This window comes from Lithobates pipiens, unplaced genomic scaffold (assembly GCF_037356315.1).
Source record: "Lithobates pipiens isolate NorthernLeopardFrog02 unplaced genomic scaffold, aLitPip1_a1.2 Scaffold_19, whole genome shotgun sequence".
Classification (NCBI taxonomy): Eukaryota; Metazoa; Chordata; class Amphibia; order Anura; family Ranidae; genus Lithobates; species Lithobates pipiens.
This window is the reverse complement of record NW_027507764.1, coordinates 311,744,209-311,757,405: the sequence shown is the minus strand read 5'-3', so window position 1 is coordinate 311,757,405 and position 13,197 is coordinate 311,744,209. Positions and strand designations below refer to the sequence as shown.

The 13,197-nt window shown below is 39.2% G+C and overlaps 1 protein-coding gene across 6 annotated transcripts in view; it reads left to right on the top strand.

Moving 5' to 3' along the window:
• Positions 1-13,197, top strand: part of CDH12 (cadherin 12) — a 1,439,064-nt gene that overhangs the window by 805,620 nt on the left and 620,247 nt on the right. For 2 of the 6 annotated variants that reach the window (XM_077492035.1, XM_077492032.1), the window contains one exon: positions 5,160-5,309. The exons of the other annotated variants lie outside the window; for them this stretch is intronic. The gene's annotated coding sequence lies outside the window, so the exon portion shown is untranslated. The remainder of the gene's footprint in view (positions 1-5,159; positions 5,310-13,197) is intronic. 6 annotated transcript variants of the gene reach the window in all.

The window sequence follows — 13,197 nt, the reverse complement described above, 5'->3', positions numbered from 1 at the left end:
AGAGGCCTCCATTCACCCCTGTGTATGGTCAGACCATCAGGCTATCTCCTTTACTACGGGATTTATTAAACTCGCCCCCACGCCCCATTCCTGGAGATTGAATGAGTCCCTTCTCTCTGATGTGGGGGTGGAATCCCAAGTGGCTCAGTCTCTGGAGGAGTACTTTTCCCTTAATGCTCACCCAGATATGCAGCCCTCGACTCTCTGGATGGCACATAAAGCCGTCATTAGAGGGAGACTTATCAGTATTTCTGCTGCCCGTAACAAATCCAATAGACTTAGGATAGTTGAATTAACCAGAGACCTAGATCACTTATATAAAAACTCGTCTTTATTACACTTGGACTCTACCAGGCGTTCCATAGACCAGAAGCGCCTGGAACTAGACTCCTTGTTGTCATCCAAGGTTGAGAAGACACTACGCTGGGCCAAGGCCCGCAGTTTGTTATTCAACAACTCTGCATCGACTTCGTTTGCTAGGAGGTTGTCTAACTCACTTCGCCCGCCTCATGTATACCGGCTGTCTAATAGAGACGGTTTTATATCCTCACATCCCAAAGAAGTTCTCAAGATCTTTGAGCAATTCTATACCAAACTCTTAGAGTCCCCTCATACTCTTCCCTCTCCCGGAGACCTGTCCTGGTTACGCGACATCCCCCTTCCAACACTCTCTCCCTCACAATTGGATGTACTAAATGCCCCTATCACGGTCCCAGAAATCTTAGGGGTCCTCAAGTCCTTAAAAATGGGTTCTGCCCCGGGTCCGGATGGCTTTTCGGCTCTTTATTGTAAGGGTAGGGAGAGTCACCCTTTAAGTTCAAGCAGAATCTAAATGTAATAAGACAAGTTTAAACAGATATTTACTGAAGTTTAGTGAAACACCATGCTTTGCAAGATACTTCTGATGTCTGCAAGAAACAGGATGCATTTGTGGTTAGAGCTAGCTGTTAGAATTTATAGGAAGTAGGAAATATTCATAAGGTGAAATGACGCTATGTGGTTTAATTATAGATGATTTCTTAAGGTCATTTATATAAATATATGTCTGTATGTCTGGAGACTTTTGATCAGAATTCCCCTAAAAAAACTCCCCTAACTGTATGACGCACTAGATGTTAATGTTTCATGATTGGTCAAATGTCTTGAATGTCTTGTCTAAACCTGATTGGCTGACAATGCAATTTGAAGCACATAAAAAGTAGTATACAGGAAATAAAGAACTCGTAGTCACGATAATCCTCAACTCGTGTGATTGTCTGATTTTACCCAATCGATTGAAAGGGCTTTCCAGTGGTCACTAAAGTCCAGCCCGGGCTAATCAGAAGGGGGGCGCGCCTTACATTTATTACAAAAAATATTCCATGATCTTAGCCCCTAGAATGGTACAACTTTTCAACTCAATTTTGTTAGGCGATAGCTTCCCGGAGGAAATGCTGTTAGCTAACATGTAGAATATTCTAGCAAAATAAATAGCCTATTTGCATTTAGTATATAAACCCCTGTGTGTTCAATGAAAAAGGTTATTTTTTTAGATTGAAAAGAGGCATTACTGAGCTCATTGACAAAGGCCAAGTGGTCTTTATGCCTAATAGATAAGCATTATATAATGTGTACCAATTACTCCAGCTCATTTATAAAACTGAGAAATGCCAGATCACCAGTCAATTATTATAACTCAATATACAAAAGGTATTTGATACCCTTGTATGGCCATATGACTACTGGTGCTGTATACAGGTTCTAAAACTTTTGTTCAATATGCCAGATTAAGTAAGCATTACGATTTATAGAGACATGCACTAGAGATGTCCAATATCCCCTATCCTCTTTGTCCTTGCTCGTAAAGGGTAACTCCACTTTTGTGGAATAAAAATATAGCAAATAACAAGTATGGAATATACAATTGCTACACAAGCTATATTGCAATTTAATGTTATTGAAAATAACATTTACATTTTGTGCTCAGGTCCTGCAACTTTCTGTAAAAGTGAATGTAAATAATGCCTCCAGGCTTACATATTGCAAAGTTGGTGTACAGAATTCATTAAAAAATGTAATTTCCTAAATTGCGTTACTGGATGACTGATTTTCCTAAAAGTCTGCATTATGATAGAAGTTAGATTTTGGGGCATCCTCTGCAACATAATTTCAATTTTTGTTGAGATACTCCCTAAGGGTAATTACTTCTAAAAGGGATGCAGACATATCAACTTTTTCTCACCAGAACACTGAGGGTGCACTGGGTGGTTTTATTGAATCTGACCCTCCCATTCAAAACCAGGCAATGGTCAGGCAAACAGTTATTTCTTCAAAGCAAAGTCAGGTAGCAATCTGCAATAACATTTGTTAAAATCCGTGCAATGTACATTGATCACCCATTGATTTGTTCTCAACAAAACTAAAATAAATCTTTAAACCTCATGCTATTGTGATCCAACATAGTTCTGATATAAAGGGCTTTGAAGATGCAGAATATAAATAAACTATCTATGTGTTGGCAGATGACACTACTCTCTAAGCTCCAAACCCTCTCATTTCAATGGCCAGTTGATCAAATATGTTAACCAGATTTAAGAGTACTTCACCTTAACAATTAAAGAAAAATAATTAAAAGTAAACCTAAATGTCAACTGATTACCTGAGTCAGTTCCACTATTTCAATGTAACCCCTTCCCACTGACAGTACACAGATATGCAGTCTCATGGAAGTGGGAATCTGTGAGGCTGCATATCTGGGTACCTGTCTTTGTGCTGGGAGTGCACCACATAGTGCACTCTCAGCACAGAGACTAGACTCTCACTGAGAGGTCTCATACACAGAATGGAATCTGTTTCCAATCCCCTGATTGGCCTCTAGATATGACAATAACCAGTCACTGTGCAGCCCCACCATGTCTTTTCTTTCTCTTTGAAATGAGAGAAAGATACCTTGCAGGAGAGAAAAATATAAACAAAACAAGTGTGTAAAAACAAAATAACTTGCATGTATGTGGTATTGATGCAATTGTCAGGAGCAGAAGAATTTATTTTGGATCATTATTTGGTGGTAATAATAATAATAAAATAGTAATGTTTTATTTTTTTCTATTTTAGGACAGTTTTCCATTGATATAATAAAAAAATAGGCACTATCCATTACCATTTACCACCAAAAGGTAGCCCAATGTGTCCTGAAAAAAAAATAGGTATAATCCTCCTGGATACACAAAGTAGTTGCAATGATATGTACAGTTTTACTAACATGTGTCTAAGTTGTAAAATTGTGTTCAGTCATTAACCTTTGTTTTACCCCAGTCATTAAGGGGTTAAATAACACCTAACTATGAAGCCATGTACTCAGCAAACATTTCAAATTGACAGAAACAACCTAAACTAACATTATAGTCACAGAAATGCTACCAGAGATTATGGTTCAGAAGGATAACAGAAACCAAATAGGAGTCTAATCCCAAATAGTCCATACCTCATTAAGTGTTTTACCCATTACTCATAAGCATTCTGGCTCATAATCTAAAATTATTGCAATTAAACTTCCTTCAGTTATTTTGGGAGAAGTCTATATCTTGCTTCTCTACCAAATTTGTATCCAAGCAAAGAAAAAAAGGTGGCCTTTTTGTTCATTACGTTGCTAGTTACCATTACACAGCCCATATATCTCCTCTATTCTCATAACACAACACCTGGTAACCTTCTCTGGGTAAGCTTGGAAGCCTTATGCCGCGTACACACGACCGGACTTTGACAGATTAGGATTCATTCAGTGGATATTAAGATTGTGTATGGGCTCTAGCAGACTTTTTTTCCCAAAAGTACGATGGACCTAGAAATAAAACATGTTTGAAATCTTTACGACTGACTTTCCGTTAGTCTGTATGCTAGTCCGACGGACAAAAAAACTACACTAAGGCAGCTATTGGCTACTGGCTATGAACTTCCTTATTCTAGTCTGGTCATACTTCATCATGTTCGAATCCATCGGACTTTGGTGTGCTTGTGGTGCTTGTGTGTGCTTGTGTGTGGCCAAGTCCATTTGTTCGGAAAGTCCATCGGAACCCTGCCAAAAGTCCGTTGGGAAGACCGTCGGACCTAGTCTGTCAAAAGGTCCAGTCGTGTGTACGCTGCATTAGAAAGAGCATATATTGTAACCTATACTCTTATATGGGCACTCCTATTGGAATGCAAACATATTGATAACACCATATTGAAGTATTCTCTAAAAATATGGTAAAATGTAAAATATTCTAAAATATTAATATCCTGTATTTCCTAGCCACTATAATCATCGTAGTGCACAATCCTTCCTTTCCCCCAGGACTAGATAAATCCCATAGATACTGATTTTGTATATAAAGTGGCTAGAGATGGATTTATGACTTTTTTATGAAATCTTAAAATTTAAACCTTGAAAAACGAATTTCCTAAAACTCTTAAATCCATTCCTCTCAAAACATTCACTCCACTTAAGCATTCCACAATCCTCAAAAGAAAAGTTTGATTTCTATAATTTACTTGCCATTCCTAGAAAATCAATGCCCAGCCCCCATCCCACATGTTGGCAATGAAATAGGCATTTCAATGAACAACATGAACTAATTGACTGGACCCAATTTTGGGACACAAAGGCCACTGCTCTATCATTTGTACAGTGCTGGAGGCCATCTACATATGAATGCTACATTTGTACATGGTACCAAAAAGGATAGTTAAATATGTACAGGGGGATAGCTTCCCCCAGTGTTTTTGGCAATGCAGTGCAACCAGTACACTTGTATATGTCTGGTAGGGTTGCCTAAAAGAACAAAAATGGATGCTACTTGGGTTAGGCTTAATTAACTTTTTTATACAGTCCTGGGTAGAAGTATTTGGGTAAAAACAGTAGGAGGCTGTTTTAAACCTAAAGTCTGAGGACTGTAGTAATGTTTAACCACTTCAGCCCCAGAAGGATTTGCCCCCTTCCTGACCAGGCCATTTTCTGCGATATGGCACTGTGACATTTTAACTGACAATTGTGCTGTCATGTGACGATGTGCCCAAACAAAGCTGGTGTCTCTTTTTCCCACAAATAAAGCTTTCTTTTGGTGGTATTTGCTCATCTCTTATTTTTTGCACTATAAACAAAAAAAGCGTAAATAAAAAAAAACACAATATTTTGATTTTAGAATGATTTGTTGGAATATTACATGGGAACAACAGCCTGCTGTATTGGAAAAGATACTGGGTCCAGAGGAGCCATAGGAGGATTACTTTCAGGTGGAATGCCTCATTGCTGAGCGAGTTTGATCTCTATAATTTGAGATCCACCATATCTGGTAAGCAACCTCCCTTATCACAAATATCAAATTGAAGTTCAAGCCACATGAGTGTTGTACAACAGGAATATCTACCAAAACACCATATGGACTTGAATCTATTCACACCTATTCACAGTTATAATTGTATCATTTTCACTTATATTGTATGTGGTTGTGCAATTTTATTTTATTTTTCCACTATTTATGAGCTGAATATTCAGGCCTTTTTAATGTTGCAGCACCTTGACTTATATGTTATACCAATTTTTTGTCTTTTTTGTCACATCAAGTATTAACATATTAATCACCAGTTTTCACATATCAATTCATTTTAAAATTAGGAGCAGCGCAGATTTTACACTTTACACTAGAAATTGGCAATGCCAACTGCAACACAAATGGAATATGTCATTTGTAGTTACATATAGTTACATAGTTAGTCTGGTTGAAAAAAACACAAGTCCATCTAGTTAAAAAAAATAAAAACATACAATTCCATGTACACAATCCTATATCCACAGTTAATCCATAGGAAGGCAAAAAACCCCAGCAAAGCATGATCCAAATTGCTACAGTAGGGAAAAACATTCCTTCATGATCCTCCCCGAGAGGCAATTGGATAACACCATGATACTTGACAAGTGTAAATTGCACATTACATTCCTTTTGACTTTGAATGGACAATGCCCACTGTTTGTGTATAAATACTAAAGTGCTGCTATGTAAATAAATGACAATATGAAACTTAGAACAGCTGCACCATTTGATGAATAATTAAAAGAATAGTGCATTCGTTCAACTTATATATAAATCAATAATATGAAAAAGGTACAAACTCCCACTACCGTTAACATACCAACAAATAAAACAGTAAAATGTACACAGTAGTGATAAGTAGTAAAAAGTTCCAATGAAAATGTCCCACACAATGATAATGAGTCTAGGATCCTTCCTTAGACACTGTGCTTCAATACGTGCTGTCTAGTAATAAAATTCAGTGATTTACAACCACCACCTCCACCACCAGGTGTATTGCCCGCTCACCTTAGAAAATAGTCTTTGGTAATGTTGAGAAGGAACACTGATGTGTCTTGATCCCTTTAAATCTCCTCAAGTGCACTGGAAAGACTGCTTCTCTGGAGTGGCTCAGAGTAAAAAGAAGACTTTTATCATGCAAAATTGCTCCAACAGAGAAGACCTCTTTCATTCCCAGGCTACAAACTGTCAGCTCCAGCCTGGGCCACTGTACTAACCATGCAAGGTTAGTACAGTGCCCCCCCCCATCAGAACACTCCATTGCCATTGGCTGAGAGCACTGATCGGGAGTCGATCGGCTGCTGGCTTTCCAGGATGCACATCCGACAGAAGCCAGCTTGTGTCGGACAGACCGACATACACAAGGGCAGAATTTCAGCCTTTTTTTGAACCGGCCATTGTCTCCTGACATTCAGCCCATGCGTACGGTGCTTTAGTTTTGACCTTCTAAGTCTATCAGATTATAATGGTCATTTTCACATTCAGCTTGTATAGTTGGTGTTTGAAAGCAATAATACAATTTCATGTTTTCTTGTTTCCAAGTCCCATATGTAAGCAGTGTTGTTAACCATTATAACATTGTTCGTTTAAAACCAAATATAAAGATACTACCTCAAATCAAGCAAAGCCTGTCAAGATCTGAAATGAAATACATTCATGCAGTGGGAATTCAGCCTTTGTGCCAATGATAAATTCTTACTGTTAGAGGCAAAGTGTAAGAGCAAAAATAGGATTTTCCATCACTTTTCTATCACCTAGTTTATATGTAGTGCTTAGAGAAGACTTCCAATATATCAGAATATTTTATATGGACAAGATGTAGCACAGCAAGTTTCTCACTGAATAAAAATGTACAACAGATTCCCAAGAGTTACTTTGCATATTACTTTATGCAAATTCTGTTTGATGGAATATCATGAGAATATTCTCCTCCATGATATTATTAGCATTTTTCCGCCAATAGAAAGTAATGGCAATTTATATAACACTATCCCTGGGGAAGAAAAGGGGGAAAAAAAACTTTGTACTGGTAACCGTACAATACAACTGAATGAAAGGATTCCTGTAAAGATTTGCATGTATAATATACATGATGACATTAGAATAAAATATGGTATGAGAAACATATAAATATATATTAACTGTAGTCATGTTTTACATTATTTTATTCCTAACTCTTCAAGAAGGATGTTTGCTTTTGCAACTCGAAGAAACATACAATATAAAGCAAATTTCCACAGTATTTTCCCAACTACTTTGCTTCACAAGGATGCTTTGCTACTAGTAACTGAGAGCCTCGAAAGCTAATATAAGAAAAGAAGACATGGAAGAACACCTTGTAATACAAATACAGAAGAATGTAGTCCAGATACAATTTTAAACCAACCTATAAATGCTACATTAGCACAAAAATTGTAGTGCCTACAGAAGATCATGTAGCAGTCAGTTCATTTAAGTTTAAAGCTATGCAAAAATAATCACCACATTTAAATCTTAACCATATTTACCGAGACATTGTTAACAAAAAAGATTCTGTAGAAACCAGCAATGGTGAGCATCTAGGATGGAAACTGGTTCTGTAGAGAGGCACCTGTTACAATAATGCCTTAATTTCTCACTACCTACAAGCAATGCCCACTTACTACTTCTGCATGCTGTAAGACAAGATATTAGAAAATCGAACTTTTTTTACTTACCTAGGAACCCTCACATGTCTCCCACTTCTGGAAATTCTACAAGCAAACTTCTTGTGTTTAGTTTGTTTTTATAACAAGGGATTTTTTTTTTGTATAATGGTGATTTAGGATTATGAAAGCTGATACGACCTGTGAAAGATTTGTTTCATACATTGTTTTAATATTTATATTGTGTAGCAGGTTTAAACAATGGCAAATAGATTAAAGCATTGATAATATGCACATACCATACTGTATGTAAAGCCCAATTGTCACATAAATGAGTATAATTGTCACAGAAATAAAGATGCTGCCAGATGCATTACAAGCCTCCATTTGCATAGTCTTACTTTAACTTTCCTGCTATAGCTGTTGTGCTGAGTATCTAAATATGATTTCACATTAGGCACACAGTTTAGCCTTAGTAACCAGCACTCAGCAATAGACCTAGTCACAAGAGAGTGCCCATTCTCTTCTTCTGCAATGCATGTCTCTGTGACGAAACTTTTAACGAGGGGTAAAGCTGTTCCTGAGCTATTCCTCTAAAAAACACTGAAGTGGGAAGGAAGAAATCAATTCCAGTGTTCTAGATTGAGGAAAATGTTATACTTATCTGATGGTAATTTTCCTTTCCTGATGCAAGCATGACAGCATATATGTATGGTAGGCCCCTGCCCTATCTCAGGACCAGTTATACTATAAGGGTAGGTCTCCTCCCTGCCCACAGCATTCTCGTAACTTAGTATCACTGCAAAGCCTTTCTTTCATTTCTTTTTTTTTTAGTTTTGGGAGGTACCCTATATGCTGTCATTATTGCATCAGGAAAGTAAAATTATGTCAGGTAAGTATAAAATTTTCCTCATTCCTGACACAGCATGACAGCATATAAGTATGGAATTTACCAACTCACCAGATGACAAGGGTGGGTACTGCTGAAGTGTTTAAGTTGAGGATTAGATCTATCCCCGCTAACGACTGAGATGTATTGTAGTAAAGGCTTCTGGGTCCACAAGAATGGACCCCCAGCATGTTGAATGTAGACCAGGTCATAGTTTACATATTAAGTCTGGAGGGACTCCTTTGGAGTTCTGCCCATGGATGCGCAATCAGTTTAGAAGAGCGGTTTTTGCCCTTATGTGATAGATTTGTCCTATCCATCTAACCCTTTTGACTGACTTAATCTGCACCCCTGCGATTGTCTTCATTGGACAGTGCTTGTCTTCTGATGCCGTTAGGCCTGACAAACCTATCATTTTTCTCCTTGAAGAAGGGCCAATTCTGTGTCTCTCTTCAACCTTGAAACTATTTTCAGTGTTTGCGGTACTTCAAACACTTTAGTTTGGATATGCCAGAAGCATGATGTTCTAACCCAGGTTGCAAAGATACCAACCTTTGTATGGTGTTGGAAGAGACCAGAGCCATTTTGCCTGATAATTTCAGCAACAAGGTAGGTTTATTGCTTGACACTTGTCTGAGATCCTTCTAGACCTATTTGCCATACAGAATACGTATTCGGTGTTACTGGCCATGTTGAGGAGGTCTTATTCTTCTGAATGGAGAGTGAGACAATGTCTCACACTAGACCTCAGGGGAAAAGAATAATCTGCCCAGGTCTTTCGGAGTTGGTTGCTAGGATATGCAACCGTTATTGGATCCCAGAGAGTGAGGACAGGACTGAGTTTCATCTATCCTTTAACACCGTCTCTAGGATTACTAGTATACAATTCAATCCTTACAGCAAGGAACAGAGAATTCCATCCTTTGGGGTTTCTCGTATCTAATGTACTTGAAGTCTGGAGTAGGTGCTCTGACTTTCATAAGATTTCAAAGACTAAAAGGTGAGACCTCCACGTCTTAGTCTCTAGCATCTAGATATAACTTGTATGAATTTGGAAGATACCGTTGGCCACGCTGTATGAGGTGTTAGATCTTAGGAAGGAGAATAGGAGGTTCTCGGAGCTAAGACTGTACCTATGGAAATCATGGCCTGCAAGCCACTGGGCAATTATTATTATCACCATTGAACGGCTGCAAATCCAGATAAGGATCCCGGAGACTATTAGGTTTGTTCAATATATGTATTGGCTAATCTGCAGACCCAGCTGACTGTCATTAGTCTCTCTGCTTCCACCTCTAGAAGGCACCCAGGTTACTGTCAGACCAATATCTTGATAGCCTTACTTGTTGCCGATCCCTTGACTGGCTTGTCTGTTTGGGGACTGTCCCTTGTCATCCAATGTCTTTTGTACCTTTTGCTGTCTGGCAGTAAGTTCTAGAAACCTCTAAGCTAATGGGCTGGTAGACCTTACTGGGAGATACCTCTGACAGAATCTGACTAGTTTTACATTCCTTCTCGACAGCAAATATGGGCCTTCCCCATTTTGCTGAGTCTTTGCAGCATAGTTAAGGCTCTTTTTGTTGTGTTTTGGAAAGACTTCAGTCTACGACCACTGCAACTCTGACTTTTGGACACCTTGTCCTCCATTTACATAAATACCCAGCGAGTAACAGCTTGTGATGATTGGTATGCCTAATAGCTGATACGCTGGAATATTAGTTAGCTTAGCTGCCTTCCCAAAAGGGGACTTGTTTCCTCTGTGGAGTCACTGTTCCTGGAGCAGGAAGTAAAATCTTTCCTTACTACAAAACCAGTTAATACAGTTGTCAACCTTTCCTTGGGCCCTTCGGACCACATGGGTTACTACAGGCTACTTTACCCTTCTTGCGACCATGGGATGTGACCAATGGGAAAGAGCCATTTGTTCAAGTGAGATACTTACACTGTTGCTCTCTCTGAGGGTAACTTTATTATATTTTTTCAGAGATTCAGAACTGCTTCCCGGTAGGTCATTGTTGTAATGAGACTAGGTGGTCTCTAGATGATGGCCCCTCCTACTTGATCAGAGTTTGTACTAGGGCTCTTTTCCCAGAACCTGGAAATCATTGCGCCAGTCTGTTGCCCAAACAAGGATCACCAGAAGTCCTTGCTCCAGCAAGTCGGCCCAGAGCTTGTGGAAAGGTCACAGTCTGCTAGATGAACTCGTGGTGAACTCTAACGGCCAAGTGAAGGTACTTTCCAAAACATGGAAATCTTAAAGTGTGTATACAGTATACACACACTCACACTCACACTCACACTCACACTCACACACACACACACACACACACACTTGTGTACGACCACAACATACAGGATATAAAAGTTAATACTGACATAATCACACACATAGGTTGGACTTGATCCACTTGTGTCTATCCTCAATCTCACCCACTATTCAACCATGCAATTATGCAACTTGTTAGGTCTAAAGACCATCTACAGTCTAGGTTTCCACTATTGCGACCTAAAAATAATGTGATTTTACTGCAATTTCTATGTGACTTGAATCAATGCCTGTATATTCTTGATGTCCATGGCCCCAAGTTAGATTACAGTGGGATCAAAAGTAGTGTAGGTACAACTTTGAAGTCGCTGTGGCTTGGAGTTGCACTGCTATGAACGATACTCCTTGGAAATCATGGGGTATGATTTGTGGAGCACAAGCCTTACTGACGTCTAGAGAGATTAATTTCAACAATAGCTTATGCAATTTTGGATCCTCATCCTTCTGCTTGTTATTGAAGTCTTTATTTTTGACTAACGACCATGTAGCCACAACCATTGTGCTCTAATGCGTCATGGAAGGGATGCCATGAATTGGTGGAAGAATAAAAATTCCATTGGCTTCCTTAATGCACAGGACCCATGGATTCTAAGCTCAAATTTGCATATAACTGTCAGCTAACCCTACTGGGCGGCTTGGGTTTAGGCAAATAAACATGATTATTGATTCTTTATTCTCCGCTATAGTTCTCCCAGGTTTCACCTGTCATTCACTCTTCATTACTTTGCCCTTTTGGCTATCCTCTGGTCATTGGAGATTCACATAAGGGATTAATCCTCCTTCTAGATATCACCAGATCCGACTTGAACAGTCACCACTTTGACTTAAAGTGGCATATGTTTAGTTGTGGGATGAGCCATAAGGGTTCACTGACCACAATCATTACTGGAGAAACAGCATACCGTCTTGTATCTGCAGTGGCTGAACTGCATCATTGGCTACTCTATTTTCAATCTAGGATCTGCCATCATAGAGAGTTTATCACTGACCAGAGCTCTGCTTTTACCCTGTCTGGGGTCCTGACAGTCTGACTACCGAAGTGAGCTCAATTGCAGGTCACAAGACACTACTTAACAGTAGTATGAACCTTCTTCATCTCCGGATTTATTTGCTGTCCCAGGGTCTCTGCAAAGGATAATGTTTCTTCTGTTGGAAGAATGGCACCCTTGGTTAATCTGATGAAGCCTGTTTGACCAGCTGCTTTTGAGACAGAGTTAATCTTTAGATGACTTTGTTTGAATAACTTAGTACCTGAGCTCCACACAGTCAGTTTGGATGGGGTTAAAGTATCCACCTCTTGCTTCTGATATGACAACTTGCCATAGTAATTTCCCAGAAGCAAGCTCTGAGGTCTGCTGAAGAAACTGTAGCTCTGAAATGCATTACCATTCCTTGCCACTGTGAATACTCACATTTCCTGTTCCTGTGAAGTCACGACCAGCTGCTTCTTGTTTCCTGCTTCCTGGTTCCCAGCATTCTCTGGATCCCTGTAAGATCACACCAGTTCCCCAGGCTGCAAAGGGAAGACATTTATGTGACTCCAGGACTGGTGACTTTCACCACATATTGAACTCATGTAATTTAACCTGTGAGTTACTACTTGTTTTTATTAAATATATTATTTATACTGCACTCAGTCTGGTGCCCCTCTGTTCCCATTTCTGAGGTAGAGGTTGCCTTTAAATAAACACAGCTGTTTTATTAGGCTTGGTATGGAATCATTAGTGACTGTAGGCTGTCTCAGCCCATTTGTCACTGCCTCTGGCTTGAAACTTTGTTTTGCATTTTGGCCAACACACCAGTTACCACCAGACCACTATGATTACTGTAGAGATTTCTTCATCTGCCTCTTCTGGCAGTTAACTACAAAGTGTTTCCTTCAGGGCTGAAGAGGATCTGTCCCTTGTTGCAGAAGCAGGTTGACTGGTGCTGAGGGCTAGAGAAATTTACACTCATTATGCCCATAATGTGCACTCTTTTAGGATATAGCATATACCTACCTGCCCTCACCTTAGTCACATTTGTTGCTCT